The sequence below is a fragment of the Meleagris gallopavo genome, chromosome 3 (genome assembly GCF_905368555.1).
Source record: "Meleagris gallopavo chromosome 3, MGAL_WU_HG_1.1, whole genome shotgun sequence".
NCBI lineage: Eukaryota > Metazoa > Chordata > Aves > Galliformes > Phasianidae > Meleagris > Meleagris gallopavo.
The window spans coordinates 70,792,114-70,814,293 of record NC_139406.1 but is presented as its reverse complement, the minus strand read 5'-3'; the positions used below and the strand labels follow the sequence as shown (position 1 = coordinate 70,814,293).

The 22,180-nt window shown below is 38.3% G+C and overlaps 1 protein-coding gene across 5 annotated transcripts in view; it reads left to right on the top strand.

The window, feature by feature from the left end:
- TRIQK (triple QxxK/R motif containing) overlaps nucleotides 1–22,180 on the top strand; it is a 62,076-nt gene that overhangs the window by 25,949 nt on the left and 13,947 nt on the right. The window lies entirely within an intron of this gene.

The window sequence follows — 22,180 nt, the reverse complement described above, 5'->3', positions numbered from 1 at the left end:
AAAGCACCATGAAGTGAACAAACAGTTATACAGTGAGAAGTGGAATGTAGGAATTCAAATACTCTGCTCTGAATGCTCTGATTGCAATTAATAAATTTATAGATAATATATAAGGCAAGTCACTAATCTGTTGTTTAATATCTGAAATAATCTCTGAAATATTTTGCTTGAAATCTTACAATCAATTTTCCCAGCTACATAGATGACCTATTGACCACAGGACCAACTGGATGTATTTTGCTCTGCAAAGTTATTGATACTCTTCTAAAATAACTCATGTATCAAATAATATTTTCAAAAGTATTGATTGCTTGTTCCTAGAATCAGAGGATCGTAGAACCATTTGAGTTGGAAGGGACCATTAAAGGTCATCTAGTCCAACTGCCCTGCAGTAAGCAGGGACACCTACAGCTAGATCACGTTGCTCAGAGTCCCATCCAGCCTGACCTTGAATGTCTGCCACAACATTTCTTGGCAGCCTGTTCCAGTGCCTCACCACCCTAATTGTAAAAAACTTCTTCCTTACATCCAATCTAATCTTGTTAAATAGCAAAAGTTTTAAAAAGTCCGCCTCTTCCTTAGCTTATATTCTGTAGATGTCTTTATCACAAGGTCTGCAATAGTGCTAAAAGATTTGTAGCAGCACTGATACCCTGATTTGTGACTTCTGATTTTTCACTGAAAAGTAAATGTGAATTTAGAATGCATGTTTTGTTTGTTAGAATTAATTTTCCATATGATATTTTAAACAAATGCCTGAGGGCTGTCATGTTTGTCAGAATTGGGGTTTGGATGATCTAGGGGGTAATAGGTAACAGGATGTGACACAGCTCCTCACTAAATCACTTTCCTAGGTTCAGCCTAGGTGATAGTCCTGGGAAGATGGTAACTGCCTGGCAGATGTTGGGTGGCATTTATGATGCGATGTTTGTGCATTCAGTTCCTAGCGGAGAAGTGTTGAAAAACATCATTATTTGTTGGCAGTCAAAACAGCAAGGAGCTGGATAATGAACTAGCATATGGAGGGAAGCAGTGTATCTCAGCATTAGGCATGGTCCCTTCAGCTCAAGGTTATGGCATAGTGATGAGAGCAACCCAGTTTCACTGTATTCATTTGTATTCAAGTGTGTGTTAAATCTCTGAAGTTTGGACCCTTTGAACATTTTGCATGTGCTGGCCTGCCTGTTAGCAATGCTGATTGTGCAGAGAAGAGCAATGGAGCTGGTAAAAGGACTAGCAAACAAATGCTATGTGGAGCAGCTGAGGGAACTGGTGCTGTTCAGTCTGGAAATGTGGAGGCTAAGTTGAGATCTCATTGCTCTCTACAATTACCTGAAAGGAGGTTGCAACAAGGAGAATTTTGGTCTCATTTTTTAGTTGACAAGAGATAGGACAAGAGGAGATAGTCTCAACTTGTACCAGGAGAGGTTTAGATTGGTTGTCAGGAAGAATTTCTTCACTGAAAAGCTTGTTAGGCATTGGAACAGGGTGTCTGTAGCAGAGTCTTCGTCACTGGAGGTATCTAAGAGACGCGAATCTGGCACTGAGGGATGCAATTTAGTGTTGGGACTTGGCAGATTGGGTTGATGATTGGACTTTGTGATCTTGAAGGTGTTTTCCAACCTAAATGATCCTCAAAATAACATGATTCTGTGATTCTAATTAACTGAGCCATGATGCTCTGAATTGAGGCAGCGCATCACCTTGTTTGAGGTTGGCTTGTACCAAGCCAGTTCAGAGGATAGACAGAACATGTAGACCTTGCCTAAGGAGCCTTCAGTTGATATCGCTATAGATAGAGATGGAGGAAGTTTTAAGTTAAGGTAGAATACAAATGTGTCCTCCTAACAGTTTTTGAGTTATTGACTGAAGAATCATGAGAATTATCTATGTGGGGCTTTTATTCTAAAAGGTGAAAAGCCTAAGTTTGGGCTGGTGATTTGTGTCTGCAGTTACAAGTTAAACAAACCTGGGACTGCTATCTGCCACAGATGCCAACTGGCATCAAACACCCCTGAGCATACTGTTAAACTGTTTTATCCCTAAAATGGAATGGCAGTATGCAGGCTGCTTCCTGGAAGTTGCTTAAGGCTGATCTTGACTCTTGAGCCATTTACAAGAATTGCTTGGGAGCTATTTCCTTGGGTGCAAACTGCACCATGGGCTGTCATAGCAATTTGGTAGTGCAGACAATTGAATTCCTGCTCCTACTGGCATTATATAATATATCAGTACACCTGCAAACAGATAGCCAGAGGGTACAGTTTAACACTACAAAGTGACCTTTAGCAACACCTACCTAAGGTGCTAGTTGTTCCTGTTCCCAGATCACTTTGTATACTCTACCATCATTTGTGCAGCTGTTTGAGTGCTGTTTTGACCCAGCTCAAAGAAAAAGATGTGCTGAACAGTTTTTCAGTTGAATCAATTCCCTGATCAGCTTTGTCATCTGGCTGAATGCAACTATGCTCGTGTGCATTGAAGAGCAGGGTGGCAATCTGCAGGGACTGAGACACATGCCAGAACTCCGGCCAACAAATGCCATAAACCAGCACTGCTGTTGAACACACTGTAAAGCCAAACCACAGCTCGAGTCAGTCTAGTGAGAGCCTTTACTCCATTCAACATGCATATTAAGCAGATCAGGAAGCAGTGTAAGAAAAATTTGCTTTCCATGTAGGCTGTCCTCGGTTTTCTTGGAATCATTTTTTATTTCAATCTGAGGATGTCTGTAGGTTAGATCTTGGTGAATTATATTATGAATAATAAATACTATAATTTTAGTCCATCTGTTTTTTTGAGGTATTTTAAACTGAGCACAGTGATACTGTCTTTCAAAGATGTGAAAGTCACACCATCAGACCTAAATGCATTCTTTTTTGGCACAGCCTTTTTCATAATGTTCAGGTACGGTACAGATGAAAAAGAAACAGAATGAAATGATTAGTAAGATATCTCTGAAGAAATACTTTTCCAGAAAAGCTAAACTACAGTCATATGTGTCTTTTCTGGAATAGATAGGAACAGTACAAACTAGAATGAAGTGCACAGGCAGAAACATCGAATAAATTGCAGATCAAATAGAACTGAAGTTACAGTCCTTAACATACTTCATAGTGTGAAGTGTCTCAGAAATTCAACCTGTTAAGTACAATACCAGATGGAAATAATTGGTAGAAGTACAAGAAAATCAGACTCCTGTCTGCAGCAGAGGAGGCTCTGTGTATCTTGATAGGGAGCTTGGAAAGCCACAGACCACGTAGCATATATTATGTGGAAGATTTCTTGCCCAAATAGCTTAATGGAAAAAGCAAATTTGACCTGTTGTGTTTCTTTAGAGAAAGCTATCAGATTCTAATGAGTAATCATCGTGAAAGGGTCAAAAAGGGAAGTGATTTTATGTTCCCTTCAGAGAGGGAGAATAAAATGTTTGACTGTGGACAAAGGCTAAAAGAAAAAAACTGTTCGTGAAGAATCGTCTTCCCCTTTTGCTTTATCCAAATAATTTTTAAGCAGTTTTTTTAGATGAAAGAGAAACTCTTCCAGCAGTCAAGAGGCCATGGTTAGAGGGCTGGATTTTACTATGATGGAAGTTTGGGACAGATATTGAACTACCGAACTGAGGAAAGTTATTTCAGATGTTCTTCCTTGTAAGTGAGAGGAAAATCTGGTCCATGAGTGTGAAGAGACTGGAAAGGCTTGTTATGTTGCTCAATGATTTGTTTATTGTCTGTTGTCACAATAGTGTCAAAGAACTGTGCGTGTTGATAACTTAGTAATGATTTTGGAAAAGTTTTGTGATAAAAGAAGCTAAACCCCGGTAGAGGTTGCTCAGACAAACTGTGGAATTTCCATCTTTGGAGATTTTTCAGCACATGTAAAGGCCTTATCCACAAGAACTAACTTAACAAAGCCTGACTTTGAACAGTTAGCTGTAGCAGAGGTCCCCTCCAAACTGAATTATTCTGACATTCTCTGTGATTATTCTTGTTTGCTTCTAAAATGCAGGGACTATTTACTTAGAATGGTGCTGGCATAAAATTCAGCACAGAAAACGTTCTCAGAGCTCCTTTGCTTGAACAGATAAAGAAACAGAAAGCTCATGATATGGCATGTTTATTTAAAGTAGAGAAAAGAAATATTGAAGCTATTGGATAGGACACTGGTGGTGGGGCATTTGAAGTATTGAATACTGTTTTGATTGTCCATGCTGAATTGAAAGAAAGAGAGGTGCTGAAAGATCTACTAGGTGATCAAGAAAATGAAACCAATTTTTAAGTTTACATGCTTAGCCTAACCAAACACAAGCTGAAACAAATATGATTACTTGCAGTGAATGCTTTGGGAGTAAACACTAGGAGAAGACAAGTCTGTATACACTCAGTCTATAGTGAATACAAATTTTCCATAAAGAAATACAGCTAGAAATCAGAAGGCAACAGGAGACTGAAGTTCTTGATTGATGTCCTACTCGGACAATGAAAACAACCAAACAAAAGCTCTAGATTTTTTTCTAACTGATTGCTTCCTGTGATCAGTTTGGAACAAGACTGAATGATATGAGTACTTTCAGTAACAGAGTACTGGATTTCTGTAGTTCACAAAGTCCTTTCTAGTCATATGTTCCATATGGACAAAGTTTCACTGTGAAGTGGAGCAGCTTTCTGAGATATTTATAGCTAGAAAATGCATTTGGAAGGATTACCATAACTTTCTGCCTGTAGTTTTACTTATGGAAAAATTAATACTGGTTATTTTAACCAAAATCAAAATTTCTGCAAAGATAATCTTGAATTTCACAAGCTTTTTTTCTTCTTGTTGGAGTGAATATGAAATCTATGCTGAAAATCTGGGATGGAAAAAGAGAAACGAAGGAAAAGGACACATTTCTGTGGTATCGTTACCTTTTATTTTTAGTACTTGTACTCTCAACATAATCTAGTGAAACTATTAAAGCATCTCCACAGCATCATCTTTACTGATTGTTGTTTGTTTTTTTAATAGCCACTGGGTGCATTTGCTATTGATGCTTCTTTTGTTCTTTATTTTATAGAAGGGCAGTGCTGAGAGAGAGAGACTGAATCTATTAGTCATTACAGTATGCAGTTTCTTGGTAGGTCCCAAGATACATCTTTGACTAGACTTTTGTATGTAACCCCTTGGCCCTAACCGTTGTGTCATGTCCAACTGCAGGAATAGGATGTGACTCAGGCATTCTTGTCATCACAGAATGTCAGCAGGAGACACAAAAAAAAAATGGTTTATACCAAATACTTACAGCAAATAGCTCATCTCCAAGGGGATAGAGGAGAAAAGCAGATAGTATTTGTAAGTTCTTAAGGAAGCTGAGAATTTATTTCTTTCAGTAAGTAAATAGGAAGAGTTTGGAAAGAGTCTGAAGGTTGTAGAATCAGGGCATGGCAATACAAAGGCATTCATATATTCATTGCATACATTATTGACTAAAGTCCTTTTTTAGGTAAAGTTTTCCTTCTGAATTAAAATCATCAATTTATTTATTGAACAGCATATGCAAAATCGGCTGTTTCCCAAGAATAATTTTAACCTAGTTAATCATGTTTTAAATGAAATTCATGTGGGTGTGCAGCACTAAGCATTGGTGAAATCTTCAGCATAAGATTACTCTGATCATGGAACTGCACACCAGTAACTGCAAAACTTCACTCCTAGTATGTCTAGAATAGGTAGATATTATTGACTGAAATAGATTATAGTTGGGTAAATCCCCGGAGTGGGAAGAGATTAAGGTGCATGTATTTGCTTGAACTGTTGGTCACTAACATATCAGATAGGGCTGCTGTTTGATGGAGGAAGGGAATGTTGGCCTCAGAATAGTGAGGGAAAGCTGTTGTCATGATTTGCTTTGTAAAATTTCTGCACTTCTACTAGCAAAGAAGAAGGAAGACTACACTGGTATGTAAATATCTTGTAGAAGGTGATACACAAAACATGTGGCTGAGAGAGGAAGAGACATTCTGGTCCTCATCTATTATCCTAACCATAAAGACATTTGTCATCTTCCATTGGTCCCTTGCCTCATTTGCTGCACATCACATGTCTTGATCAATGAGTCTTATCGTTCGTATTTACTTAGCTACTGAGAGGGGAAGGGCATACGTTATCATAAAATGGAATTCTGTGTTCTGGTTTGTGTCAGAAGCAGACAACTTTATGTTTATTCCTTGACTTTTCAGTGCCTGCTTTTGCACTTGTTAGTATCTATCTATATTAAAAATACAGTTAGGTGAGTAGCTAATGAATTTTTTCTGTGTTATTTCTGTGGGAAAAACAAAACAATAGAAAATAAAGCACACCACTGAGTGAATTGTCAGTGAATCCTTTTGCTACGTTTTGTAGTCCTTTTATAGTGGTTAGAACACGAGCATAAAATTAGCATTGTATTTCTGACAAGCCTTTGGATTTTGCATCAAGAGAACTAGGAGTTAATTCGATGAAAATCTCCATTTCATGTGTGTTTGAGTCAAATTTGAGTTGCAGTAATTTTAATAATTTAGTGGCCTCAATTCGGCATATGCAAAATTGCTTTGCTAAATTCTTACAGCCTGGCATAATCAGATCCACTGGCTTTTCCCTCGGCCTAGGAAAAGCATGCCTGTCATAAGGATTGCATTGTTACTGAAAGTGAAGTTGTGTCTCTTTTCTTCTGAAGAACTGAACTGTTCAAAAACAGGCCATGGGAGGGTGTGTGGCTTTGTTTTCTTCTGTGTATCTGTATCTATCTATGAAACAAGATGTTCACAAAAACAATTCACTGAGTGTGAGACAAACCTCTAAACTGTGAGGAACTGAAAAATGACTATGAAAAAAAAAATGCATTGACTGTTTCTCACTCTGCATGCTATGTATAATAAATGTGTCCCTACTGGTATGTTTAAAGAATCAATCAGAGGAGGAATGTTAATAGAGAACTGTTCTGGTACTTTACAAATAACCTCTTTCATCTGTCTTGAGCAGTGCCTTGTCCTCTCTGTAGGGAGCACCCTGTCATGGGAAGTGAAGGAGTCTCTGCTGATGCTGCATGTCAGGACTAACCCTGAAAAGATAAATGAATGGAGTTGCTGGGTGGTAGGTAATGGTGCTGCAGTGAAATTCTGCATCCTATGTCACCCACTAGACGGAGTGACTCTACATGAGAGGACTTATTCAGTAAAGAAAAAGAAAGGGAGGGGTAGTTCTATAGGACCTTTGTGATGAGACCACTGTCAATATTAAGAGTTTGAGAGGAAGCAAGCATAGCTAAAAGTTAATTTTCTCTTCAATTTAGAGTATTTTTGTATGCTTTTAATTCCAGAAACTGAAATTGCTTTGTGCGTGGGTTTATAAATATTTATCATGCATTCTTAATGAATAAGAAATTGACTTTAAGGGTCAGTAGAAGATTTGGTTACTTTTTCAGGTACATTTTAATTGTTTCTCATTATATTTGTAAATGTAATTTTAAAATATTTTAAAATAAATTAATATAGGCCATCAGAGAATCATCCCTAATAGATAACAGTCCTAAGTGCTTTTCACTCCTATTACACTTCTACATCAGAATCTCAGCGATTTTGATGAATACCAAAGTCTTGCAAGGCAAAAAGATTTCCCAGGGTTATACAATAATTTTATGGAAGATCCCGGAGTGGAAAGCAGCTTCATGCTTTATTTGCTCTGACACAATACTTTTCCAGACAGTACTCTCTTTTCCTCAGCGCTCATTCCAGCTTTTATGTTTCCTACAAAGGACAACATACAAAAGATCTTCTTATGGAATCAAGTTTTTGAAAAATATGATGCTTTGAATAAACTGGCCTAACACATGCCTTTCACTATTTAAATTGTTCATAGTGTAATCAGGTTCAAAATAAAACCATTGTTGAAACAGACTTGATTCGTGAAAAGACCAACAGAAGGCTGATTCTGCTGATAATGATGAAACAAAATCAAAAGTTTTCATATAAACTCATTGACATCACTCTGATGGCAAAATGATTGGAAAAAATACAGCTGAATAATTTCAGTTAATTGACAAATTTTTATGCCTGAAGAGAAGGTGTGAAGTAAAATCTCTGTTTCATATATCGAGGACTGCAGTGTTTGTAAACAGATAGAAGATATTCTCCTATAAGGCAGGAATAACATGCCATTGTTTTTACATGTTTTAATACGCTGCACACTAACCTATAGTTCCTCTTCCACAAGCTTTCGTAAAGGGAATGAAAAGGTTGGAATAGTAAGTCTGGAAAAATAAAATTAAATGTAAAAGTCAGCCAGACTTCTCTACCGTTTCGTTCTGTATTAGCAAACTTTAGTATCTTAACACAGAGATGGATCTCATCACTGTCTATAGCCCGGTTTGGCTTTGGAAGGTAAAATTGTGCCTCCTAATATGCCTTCGAGACGTTACTACACTTCTAGTTCTGAAGTCCGTAAACCATTACTCTGGGTGCTCATAAATATGCATTTCCTTTACATTTATAAGTAAGCTGCTATTGCTGTCATTCACTTTAAGTTAAGACCTGTCAGGTGATATTTCTGTTGAAGGGAAGAATTTTAAATTATGGGTGAACTGAAGGTACATAGTTCTTACGAGTGCTAAAATTATGAGTGAGTTAGAGAGATTATTCCTCACAAGTAATTTTAGGATCCCAGGGGATAATGGTGATGTATACAAGAGATGTTCCCTTTTCCACTAATTCCATTAAAAGCCTCTGATTTCTGCATTGCTGGAGTGAGACTCGAAAAACCTGCTTTTCCATCTTACATAATCATTTTCACGGTAACATCCACCTCTGCTAAGACTGTCAGTGCATTGACTCCTGGAGTGACAGTGATATATAGGTCTGACAAAGCATCCTTTGCTGTATGCTTCACTGAAGTGAGAACTGCAAATGCTGACAGTATTACTGGAAACCTTTTTCTTAGGCAGAATTAATAAATTGCAACTTGTATTTTGGAATGGTCTTGTAATATGCAGCTGGTCCAGAATGATAGGACTTACTAGTTAGGAATTACTGCATCTTGGCAGACAGCATCCAATTTAGTTTCAATTCTGAGAAAAGCATTATCCACTGGATAAGAGAGTGGATCAAGAGTTAAGACATTCTTCTGGTGCCTGATCTTGTGCAAGTCTCTTCACTCAGATGCCTTTAGTTCCTTTCTCTACTCTGTCCCTTTATAGGCTGGGTTGTTGTCCTTGGTGTGTGATCTGGCTGCGAGTGTTCATAGAATGTCTCCTTCTGACCTTGCAGCTTCTCCTCTCTTACATAAAATCCATGAATCTTGAACTAAATCTCTAAATTTAATCCATTACCCACAAGTTCTGCTTCCGAATCCAGGTATTGTTTGGTTCAGAAATGGGAAGCTTTTCTTTATCAGGTTGTGACAAGTGATGAGTTAACAGCGAGTCAGTCTGAAGCAAAGAATGCTTTTAATCTTGGCAACCATGGCACAAGCTAAGTTTAAAAGAGATTTCCACCGAGCAGGGATTAGAGAGAAGCATCTCCTTAGCTGCATAGTCTCTGAGTCTCAGTTCCTGGCCTATACTGTGACTTTATTTACAAAGTTCTTTGTTTGCCACAAGGCTTTTTTTGTTTTTCGTAAAATCAGAAATATGATTGAATGATAGCTTAATGTATTAATACTGCTCAAATATTGTGTGTGAGAAACAAAAACTAAAACTAAATTAGGCAAGAATGCAACTGTGGTATCTTCAATAGATTCCTGTACTCTTTATCATATGACCTGATCTGTTCCCCGAGTTGCTAGGTTTTCTGTGCCACTCCAAGCCATTTCTGTTCCAGCAGGGGAAAAGAAAGCTGTGGGTGACAGATTATGTCCTTCCTTTGTCGATCGTCATCCCCATCCTCTAAGCAAATGTCTGGTCAGGCATGGCTAGGGAGGTCTGCGGCTCCTATGAGAGTGCTTGTGGAAGTGGCAAGGGCATGGGGTGAAGGGGTGACTCCAGATCCATGTGGTGCCTTAGTCTCACTGCAATGTCCCCCAGGGAGAGGGGACTGACTGGTAAGGTTGAGCATGTCAGGTAGTGAGGAGTTAACTGTAGCAGGAGAGAAAAACACTGCTGACCTTTTGAAGCACCACTGACCCTTTGTGCGGATGGTTTGGTATTACAGCGTGTGGTGATGTTGCAGTGCTTATTCAGCAACCACTATAGTAAGTGATTCATTGACGTTGTCTGACACTAGTGTGATATACAGGAGAATAACTGGGAGTACATTTCAAATTACCAGTATTGAAAACAATTTTTAGGCAGTGGTTTCTTTGATCCTGTTCACATGTTCCAAGATTAAACTTATTGCCAGAGTCGTGATCTGGATGTTTCTTTCTGGTTTAGAGTGTTGAATAGATTTCCTTCAGTGGGGAAAGAAGGAATGGAATATTGCTTTCCTTTGAATTGGGATCTCAAAATCATTTGCATGTGTATTGGTGGTTGTTTTTTTGGGAGGAGCGGGGGGAAAGTCCACAATAGGGAATCTTTAACTTCTGGTATGACCTCGATCACTCTTGTTTTATGTAAAGTTCAAAATAATGTAACTTTATGTAAGACAGTGGGGGGAATCTGTGGCTATGTAGTCATGGGAATGAGGAGAACAGAGAAGATGTTTTGTGGAGGATCTGTAACATGGATATGTTTTACTGTGGGCAGCTGAATTGGGTGACTTGCTCATCAGTCTCCATATTTTTTTTTTTATTATCTTTAAGTGCTCTCAGTGGATAACTGCTTGCAGTAGTTTTCCATCTTCCTGCGTATGGATGAGCTAGCTTTTAATGGAGCTAATCTGTAGTAACAGGAGCCAACATCACAATAGCAGTCAAACAGATGGGGCATATAATATTCATAAATTATTGAATGCAGTTGCCTCATCTTTTGCACCCTTCAGGACAGGGACACTTAGTGTCTTGTAAGCACCTACAGTACAGTGAGGAGGAAAGTAGTAGCCAATGTACTTTGTCAGTCCCATCTGATTTTCTTCTGTGACAGAGAAACAAGAAACTGTTCCAGAAGAGGAACAGGTGCCATACACTTTGACTCTTTCAAGTCTTTTTGACCATATATTCTGATAAATAGAGATATGTGAATATAGAATCTTAGAATCCTTAGAGTTGGAAGGGACCTCTGCAGGCTATCTAGTCCAACTCTCCTGCAATGAACAGGAACACCACAGCTAGATCAGGTTGCCCATGACATTGTCCAGCCTCATCTTGAAAGTCTCAGAGGACAGGGCATCAAGCACAACACTAGGTAACCTGTTCAAGTGCCTCAGAACCCTCACTGTAAAAGATTTTTTCCTTATATCTAACCTAAATATACCCTCTTTGAGCTTGAAGCCATTTCTCCTTGTTTTGTCACAATGGACCCGGCTAAAGAGTCTGTCCCCTACTTTCCTGTAGCTCCTCTTTAGATACTGAAAGGCCATTATCAGGTCACCTTCTCTTCTCCAGGCTGAACAGCCCCAGCTCTCTCAGCCTGTCCTCGTAGGAGAGGTGTTCCATTCCATGGATTTTTTTTTGCGGCTCTCTGGATGTGCTCCAACAGGTCTATGTTTCTCCTGTATTGAGGACCACATCTAGATGCAGTGTTCCAGGAGGGGCCTCACCACTGCAGAATAGAGGGACAGGATCACCTCCCTTGACCTGTTGGTCATGCATTTTTTGATGCAGCCCAGGATGCAGTTGGCTTGTGGGGGCACGTTGCTGGCTCACATCCAGCTTGCAATCCACCATTACCCTCATTTTTCGGTAAGGCTGTTGTCAGTCCTTCCACCCCCCAGTTTGTGTTGGTAGTGTTACTTTGACTCAGGTGTAAGACCTTGCAGTTGGATTTCTTGAATTTCATGAGGTTCACCTGGGCCCACCGCTCAGGCATCCCATCCCTCTTGTGTGTCTACCACACCTCACAGGTTGGTGTCATCAGCAAACTTGCTGAGGGTGCACTCAACCCCACTATCGACGTCTCTGATGAAGATACTGAAGAGTATCAGCCCCAGCACTGACCCCTGGGGAACACCACTTGTCCCCAGTCTCCATCCAGACATTGAGCCATTGACCACCATTCTCTGGTCTCAATCCCGCAGCCAGTTCTTTGTCCATTCAACAGTCCATCCATCATATCCATATCTTCACAATGTGGAGAGAAGGATGTTATGGAGTACCATGTCAAATGCCTTACTGAAGTCGAGATAGATGACATCAGTGGCTTTTCCTTTGTCCATTGATGCAGTCATGAGCAGGATCATAGAAGGCCACCAGGTTGGTCAAACAGGATTTGCCCTTGGTGAAGCCATGCTGCTTCTCCCATATCAGCTCCCTGTCCTCCGTGTGCCCTAGCATTGCTTCCAGGAGGATCTATTCTGTGATCTTTCCTGGCACAGAGGTGAGACTGATGTTTCGGTAGTTCCAAGGGTTATCTTTTTTACCCTAGCTGCAGCCACTATGAGTTTTCTCCTCAGGGCTGCACAAACCAAGGGTCGTCAGTGCTCCTCGTACATCTTGCCCTCCAGATTTCCCCCATCTCTATTGCCCTCCTTTGGATACTCTCTTATGTCCTTCTTCTGTTGTGGCTTCCAACATTTATCCAAGGTTAGTCCCATCCTAGGTAGAGAATCTAGCAATATTGTACAAAGATCAGAAGAAAGATCCAAAGAGAGCAACTGGGACCCAGAGAGGACTGAGGAACTGGTGTTTTTCAATGTTTAGAACAGAAGTCTAGAGAGATACAATGACATCATTAAATCTACAAAAGCCTTATGCAACAAAGCAAGTGATAAAATCAACTGACTTCTGAGTTCATGGTGGATATGACGAAAAGTAATGCTTTAACAGTTTGTTAAGGGACATTTAAATTAGACATTGGACCTGAAGAAATCTTTAATGATAAAGCTTGTGCCGCACTAGGGGAAAGCTAGGTTACAGTCCCATTTTTTTAGCAATGACTACATAGACAAAAGTCCATCAAGAATTATGTAGGTAAACTTCATCCTCTCTTAGGGCAAAGTAACTTTTCAAGGTCCCTTCTAAACCCTTTCTTCTGTGATTCTTTACTTACTGTGTCTATCATGATTCTTAGATGGTCTTCCAGGTATTATCAGAATCTGTGGTGATAATGACACTCTCTCACCTTTGCTACACATCTTATACTTGTAGATCCTCCTCTGCTTAGATTTTTACCTATGAAGTGAACTATGACTTTACTTTTGAATAGCATATGTTAAAGTCTGAAACTGCAAGAGATTGAGATTCTAAAGAGCAGACACAGACCTAGTGCAGTTCTGGAATGACCATGCTGCATGCTCTGTCCGTCTGCCTAGGAAGCTTTGACCAAGAATCCATGTGTCTGTTTCCACTTATTTCAAGGTATATCACATTTTCCTCTGCTTGCAGCCAGCAAAGTTAATAAAATCAGTGTAAGCCAAGTTGGAGCTAGGCTCAGCCTGTCTCAAAAAGGCAGAAAGGCTCTTTGTGAGCTGTACAGCCCTTGTGCCATGCACTGAGCTGCCTTTTTCACACCTTTTATCATCCAAGAAAGAGTATGATAGTTTCCATTGTCCAAAAAAAAAAATCAAATCCTTTCCAAGTGTAATCAAATTTTTGATAAAAGCTATAGCTTGTACTTGCATTAATGTGGTATGTCACTCCTATGCAGTCAAATTTGTCTTTTATTTCCTGTTTCAGAATTTATATTAAAACATAATTGTTTATAAGGAAGTGCAAATGCTGGAAATTGCTTCATAGCAAAGTAACAAAAAATTGCTCGAAACTACATGTGCACATTCATGCATGTGTATATTATGTAGATGGAGGAGAAGTGGAACACTCACTCAGTGATCTGTTTCAAATTAATTCTGTTAATTTCTTTTTAAGAAAGGTATTTAATGTTTCTTGTAGTTGTCTGTTTGAGTATGAAATGTTAAAGAGATTCTTGGAAAGGTTAATTGAAGAACTGTCATCATTTAAGATACTCCTTTTTAGATGGAGCTATTACTTTTTAATGCCTGCTGGCATGCATGTGTTGGGCTTGAACAAAAGTTTTTAAAAGATAATTTAATTTTGAAATGTATGAAGAAAAATGCTCATCGAACAGTGTCTAGTAAGCGTGAATATTTTTACTGCTGTTCTTCATACTTTTTATTATGATCTTGCAATTAATTGTGTCCCACAGGTGTTGAAAATAATGAAATTTCACGACTGCATTAACTGATTTAAAATCTTTTTTCATTATTGACAACCTATTTTCTGAAATCCTTTTCTATATTGTTAATATATTTCATTGAAAGATTCCTTAAAACAAGTCTCAGAAAAGGTGCTAATTCAAACCCTTTTAATTGTCTGTTACAATCAACCTATGCCTAGTAGAGACTTTAAATATAAAATGTTTCTTTAATGAATTACGGCTTTTCATGGCAACTCATAGAAAATTTTCTGAAGGATTTTGTTTCCTGTCAGAATATTATATTTAACAAATATTACCAGACTTGAGTTCTGGAGTCAAGAAAGATAGGAATAATTAAATGCTTATATTTTGGCATACTTAAGGATGCTTTATATTTTGATTTTATTTTTTTTTTAATCTTGCAGGCATTTTTTTTTTAATCTTGTAGAAGAAACTTATTCATTTTAATGCGTCCTTCTAGTTGGCTTAGAGCTGAAATATAGTTGCTTGAAAATTAATTTACCCCTCATGAATGACTGGTTGGATTATCTTTGTAGCATTAAATGTCAACCCTGAGCTTAGAGCACATTGTGTCTACAGTAAAAAGTTGTCCCTGAGCACTTAATGTTGTGTTAAATGATGATGTGTCCTTTACAAATGTATTATTAGTGTCAAGCTGTTCTGTCTCTCAAGATTGAAAAATGGTCAGTGATTTGAGCTGCCATTAAACCTGAATAAAAAAGACAGCGACTGTGGGGGGTTTTCATGCTTTTTATGATTACAGACATGTTCTTGAGTATGCTTAAAACATAACAAAGTGTTTCTGTTAACCTAAGACTCCAAAACCTCCATTTGTAATCACAGCAATTAAAAACAAGAAAGCCTGTCTTCTGTTTCTCTGGAAAAGAATGGCCTTTGAATATGTCCATGTGATAATAAAAGCAAAAAAAATAATAGTAAATTCTTGAGGGCTTAGTCTTGTTTTTCATGCTCGTGTACTAGAGTTCTTGCACCAATTCTCAAAGGTAGATTACCCTAACCATTACTACTGATAATTGATGTGCTCTCTAATTTTAGCTGAGGGTGGGCCAGAATTTTTTTTTCAAATTTCCTTTTCTGGGGTTCCTTTAACATCCTAGACCAACAGTTATTTCCAGTTGCCAAGTTGTAATGTTATAGATGATGCATGCATATTTAAAATGTAGATGTCAGGTATGATTAGAGTTTCACTGAATTCAGATTCTGTTACTCAATGAATTGCAGTCACTGGTTTAAGATCTCTCAAAGAGATTTAAACATGCTCTTTGGTATGCATATCTTAGGATATGGGTGCAATTGGTTCCTCTGTGGAGCTGTGTGATGTTACAAAGTGCTTAAGAAAACACTTGCTTCTGCATGCCAGACACGTAGCTTCCTGACATTAGTAAAGACAGGTAAAGAAAAATTCTGCTATAGTGTATGAGAAAGCCTGGTTTTCAGGAGTTCCAGAGCATGTTGGAAAAAAATAAATTTTATTCCCTCCCAATCAGAAGTAAACTGTTGTAACATTATAGAACTGCTGAAAGTACAAACTAACTGTTTTTACAGCCCATTACTGAATTCCATTAGTTTCTGTTTCACAGAATTTCAGAGTGGCTGAGGCGGGCAGGGTCTCAGGTCTGCCTGGCCCAACCCTTGCTCCAGCAGGGACACAAAGAGCAGGGGACGCAGACCCATGTGCAGCCAAATTCTGAAGATCTCCTAGGAGGAGATTCCACAACCTTTCTGGGAAACCTGTGCCAGTTCTCTGGCATCTGCACAGCACAGCAGTGCTGCCTGGCAGTCGGTAAGAATCTTCTGTGTTCCAGTTTGTGCCAGTTGTCACCTTTCCTGAAAAAGAGTCTGGCTCTGTCCTCTCTGCAGCCTTCCCTCCGGTATTTAAGAATGAGATCACCCTGAGTGTACCATTCTCTAATCTGAGCAGGCCTAGGTCTCTCAGCCCTCTCCTCTTAGGAGAGGTGCTCCAGGCCCTTAAACGTCTTTATAGCTCTCTGTTGGACTGTCTTCAGTATGTTCAAGTCTCTCTTGTATTAGAAAGGACAGAATTAGGCGCAGCGCTAACTCCAGATGTGGCCTCATCAGTTCCAAATAGAGGGACAGAATCATCTCCCTTGACCTGCTAGTGGTATTTTGCCTAATGCAGCCCAAATTACTGTTAGCCTTTTTAGCAGCAAGGTTACACTGCTGGCATATGTTCATATATGGCGAAGCCTAACTTTTCTCAAGAATGCAAGATGCAACACACTCAGAGTAGAACATGGAAATTCTAATTAGGAAGGAGAAAACTGTTCTTACCATTAAAATGGTAAAATGTTGGAAAAGGTTACTCAGAGAGGTTTTGGAATCTCCTCCTTGGGAAATATTCAAAATTTAGCGTGACAAAGACTTGAGCAACCAGAATTAACTTTCAAGCTGGATCTATTTTCGAAACTGGCTTTGTTGTGGGTAGAGGGTTGGACCAGATGACCTCCAGAAATCCCTTCTAACTTAATTATCCTGTGACTCTGTAGCTTGAAACTCCAAGGAACGTAGCTGGTACACAAGAGAAGTTCTGATGAAGCACTGTAACAATTACGGTACATCAGCACAGTATTGTCTCTGTATTACAGACATAGCTTAAATGGCTTGGGAACTGTCATGGAATAGCTGATCATGGATGGAATTCACTAGGAACCACCAGTTAAGCTTGCAGTTTCTCTGTGGATCTGTATGGTACTAGTCATACCTAAGCTAATAATATTAATATTACCTAATACTTAAAAGGTAATTTGACCGTGTCTGGAAATGTCTCAAGCATCCAAATAAAAACATGTAGGACACTTCTTCTGTTTCTCTGCTTCTCTTTTAGATGTAGTCTCTTTGGACTTGATTTGTTACACCTAACTTTAGGTTAAACCAAAGCTCATGATCTGGGTGCTGAACAACTCTATGATCTCTCTGTTGTTGTTAACAGTAAAATAGGTACTGCCAAAGGGCAGTTTTGGTTGTCTTACATGGCTGCCACTCACTTTTTGTAGAAGTCTCTCTATGGGATGCAAAGAGACTTACAGCAGGCAAGCTCCTAAAAATCTTATGACTGTAATGTGTCTTGTAGATTGTGGAGAATAGTGTGACTGGGCATTCCTCTGTATTGAATCCTTGCCCCTGCTAGAAAGACCAGCTTCTCTCTACCTGTTACAGTGGGGAAATCAAGGTCCTGCTCCGAGTCAGACTACAGAAACCCTAAAAAATCCAGAAGACTATTTTATTCTTCTGTGCTTGCTCAGTAGGATTTAACTGGAACCTTCAATAATTCAAATTAATAATAAGAACATTAATTTCAGCTTAACTAGGTGTACAATTTCACACTACCAGCTAGACAGCAAAGCTTGTCTTAGCCTGTTTCTAGTTTTTCTAGTTTCTAATTAGATATTTATACATTTTAGTCTGGGTTTCAACATGAGGTACATTAATATATTTTAGTTAAACAACTACCAGTAACTAAAATTTACCCAGGAGTTGTGGTTTTATTTTGCTTCAAACAATACTTTTAACATATGAAATGGATTGCTACTACGTGGAAAACATCTGACTAATGTTTTGATTATAACACTAACAGAGAAAGATTCAAGACAGTAGTTTGTTGGTTGCTACGAATTATGCTGAAAGTGTTGAAAGGAATTTTAAATTTGTAATGTTGATTAGCAAATTTTACTATCTGCCAGGTTTTTTGGCATGCTGTAAATAACTCATCTTCAAATAATTTGTCTGAGTAATTAAATTTAGATTGCACATTTCTCGTTTCAAATATTTTGACTCTTATCTATTTGTTTTTCCATTGTGGCTTAATTGCTGTGGTCTATATAAACGGACAATAAATTTATATACCTTTGTTATAAAGATCAGTCAGTGAATAGAACTTGGTATTCATCCCAGACAGAATTATGATTGAATGTATTTGCAAGATTAAAGCACTGAATTTACTTTTTTCTAATTAAAGGCAATTAAAGATTTGCAGACACAAATAAAAGACAATGAATTGAGGAATAAGTGTAGGAGCAAGTCCATTTGCAGGTGAAAAGAAGTGCCTTTGAAGCAGAACCAGCTGTATTTTCATTGAAAGAATAACAGTTTAGGAAGCTTTTCTGCATGTGCTCGCTTGATAGCATAATGTACTCATAAGCAGCTTACACAGTACAGTATTCAGAAAATAGCAGTGCATTAATTTTTAAAGTAGAAAATGCAGACGAAGAGCAGTGCTGCCGCATGATGATAATGAAGGTGGATATTGTAAAGTCTACTGAGAGAAAAGAAGGCAGTGAGCTCCCGAAATGTGAACATTTATAAAACAATAACCAGATATTCATATGATAATAAGCTTGGACAACAGTATCAACAAAGGCCAAAGATGCAGTCCTGTTTCTGCTTAAGCCTGATGAATTGAAAAACAGAGAGGCAGTCTTTAGTCAGTTATTCAAATCCAGTAATGAGCAATTGTTAGAATGACAAAATAGACATCTAGAAAGGTCAGGAATCTAATTTTTTTTTTTTTTTTAAGAAGTTATGATATAGGTTCAGATTGTGTGGTAACTGGCAGCATCTTTAAACAAAATCTGAGATGTAGTCAGTTTTCTTAAAATACAGTGTTCAACATGTTGCATTATTGGTGTTGCAGAGCTTGGTATGTATGCAAAGCACGGTTGCATACTAACATACTACCTGGTAATGTCACCACGTTTCTGCAGAGTAAATAGGAAAGGTCACCCAGACCTTGATGAACTTGTCTAGCCCATAGTTGCTATTTAGTTTAAGTTTTGCATTAACAGTGATACCATTTCAGGCTTAGTTAAAAAGAATACAGAACATCCCAGATCAGATCATATCTAATCTGTTATTAAAATTATTGAATAGAAGATATATAGAATCCCTTTCTCCAATATTAATAGAAGTAAATTTTTTTGGAAATCAATAGCTTTTTAATCCTAATATCTTGAAAAGAAACAACTTTATCCTGCCTACTGTATGAATTCCTAACGCTTGCTCTATGGGAGGTGCCAACATTTTTCACAATACAGCAGTTTAGTAGTTGAAAAAGTCCCTATCTTTCACTCTTATCTTCATGCTTTACTTATTCTACTGCTAATAGAGGAGTTTTCATTTCCACTTCTGGGGAGTTTTCAAAACAGGATTGTAAATAGGGGCAGCTCTGTTCAGCTGGCACTGAGATCCCATTGCAACCAAAACAGTAGAAAAAAAACTGGGCAAACAAGGATGGGATAAAGAGATGGGATGAAGGATGAGCTCTGGAGAACTTCTGAAGGGCTAGGGCAACCTCAAGTGCTGAAATGAAAAGATGGGTAGTCTTTGCAGCTGGTCTTTGTCTTGCCTATGGCCAGTTCCTCCAATCAAGGGAGGATATGGCAATAGACGATAAGAATAGCTTTCTTATCATGGACTAGTGCTTTGGACTTAAAAATGGCACGAAAATGATGGAATTTGGATAAGTTGTAGAGATAGAAGTACTGAGTTTGTAAAAAAAAAATAAATAAAAGTGAGGTAGTTAGAAAAAGAAGAAAAGAAAGGAAAGCTGGTACTCGAGTTTGACAGACAAAATGAAGAATTGATGGTAATGACAATGAGAAAAAAAGTAAAAAAAAAAAAAAGGAAAGGATTTTGCTTAGGTAATACACAAAGTAGGATTTGGTCTGGAAATTTTCCAGTGATATGATTTTGGCTTCTTTTCTTGCCTTCCTGAGTTCCCCCAGGAAAACTCAGTAACTGTCTTGAATAGACATTGGGTAGAGCAGACAAATGGGGCTTTGTTTGCTGAGTCCATCTTAACTGGTTTTGATGATCACTTCTTGGGATGAAGAAACAGCTTTAGCTGAGGACTCTGATGGATAAATGTACAAAGCTTTCCAGGATAAGTGAGATAAAACTGTAAGAAATTGGAAGTGTGAATATACATACTCCAACTGGTTGAATTTGAAGGCTCAGAGAGAACATAGGGAGCTAGAACTAGTTATTTCTGCTTGTGTTCCAGGTGGTAATGATCAGTGTTCACGTGGCTGGGGCTTTGCATTTCAGAGTTCTTTATAGTCCTGTATTGCAGATGTTTTTCCCAAGGCCTCAGAAAGTTCATATGTTTTAAGAGTCCTTTAGTGCAATTGCTAAATCTGGTTTTCATTAGGAAGGACTCCACAGATGCCCTTTTTAAACTTTTGCACTTGGTAGACTCAGACTGTTTCTCTCCCATATGTTTTTTTCTCTGGCTTTTGTATTTGAAAGAAGAATGGTGGATTAATGACAGGTACATTGATTTGGAGAAGCATCAGCTCCGGAGTAGTTATTTAAATAGCCTATTCGTTATAAAGGTTGGGGTAGTTGTTCATATCAGATTTAATATAAATCTGGAAGTATTCTCTAAATTACAATCCAGTCTTAACCATAACTGGAGTGCTTAAAACTGAGGGAAATCACACCAGTCAGCTACTCTTTGCTAGAAATAGGCTTGGTACTCCTGATTAATTTCTTTGGGAGACTGTCTCCTGTGCAGTATTTACCTCTGCTCTAGTAACCTTCGCAGTTAGTCCTTGGAGAAGAAGAGGGAGAATGGGCAATGAGAGGAAAGGTAGGTGGGGGACAGCATCTAACTATTTTTTCTCATCCCTAATGGGCCTTGCAGTCCTTCCTAGTTTTCATTACCTAATGCCATTGCATCACTGGAAGGGAAAACTCTGACTATCCTGCTTTATTTACCCCAGACGGGAGAACAGCGAATGTGAATTATGGGAACTGAAATTGAACCTAGTCCTTGTCAGCTTTATACTTCTAAATGAAAGTTTTTGTCGTACTTAAAACATCCCAAATGGATAAATTTCTATAGTTTGTTCATGAGTAAGTAAGAACAGCTGTATCATTTTATTGAAAGTTGGCTCCAAACAAACAAAACAAAAAAAAATTCAAGGCTGGGGTATATCTAATGCCAAATTTCACCCTGGAGTGAATTTTTATGAGTTATAAACTCCTGCCATTTATAATGGAAATTCTGACAGCTCTTTAACTATTTCATTGCAAAAGTACGTCTGCAGTACTTTAAGGGGGGAACAATTCTCTTTCAGTCTGGCTTCATGTCATGACTTCGCTGTATTGGTTGTTACTGCATATCTCTCCATAATTGTTTGGACTGTTACAGCAGTCAACTCTCTGATGCATCCTATTATCAGATATCATTCACTTCTGAAGAATAATGCTGCAGTCATCCCCTCCTGTAAACGAGATATGTTGACTGGATGAATATATTGGAATGTAAGACATAAATAATCATTTTGTCATCTTTTCTTCGCTCCATTTGATGTATGCTTTTTTCAAATGATATCAGTTATTTTTCCCTTTGTCAATGAGTATTTTCTAAGTTATTTCAGGTCTTCAATAAATAATATCTGACCAACGGATAATACGGAGACCTTTGCAGTGTATAATCCCTAGGGTTGAGGAGAGATTAGACTATGAGAGCAAACAGCATATGCTACACAGAGAGGAGCTCTGCATTGAATAAGAGCAGAGAAATGAAACAGAAAGTCTGGACAATGATACAAGTGTGAATCCAGGGTATCACTGGAGAAGATCTTTCTTTTCCAACTAATGTTGCAGAATTCCACCACTGCATTGTAAGATCTCAGTCTGAAGATTGCTCTATTGTTTATAAATGCAAGTCCCCCATCTGGCTGATTAAATGGAAGTGATACATGCACAGAAATACTGGGCACAGCTCTAGACAAAAGGTTAAATGATTTGAATGTGATAATGGTGAAACCTAGATGTAAAACTAGTGGTGAAAAAAAATATAGGATTTCTTCTTTAAGCAATGTGGATACGGTTTGAAAATAGACAAAAAGTACAAAATTCAGGCATGCACTGGGGGAAAAAAAAGGAAAGAGTTGTGCTAGGACTCTACCCCTCTCAGCT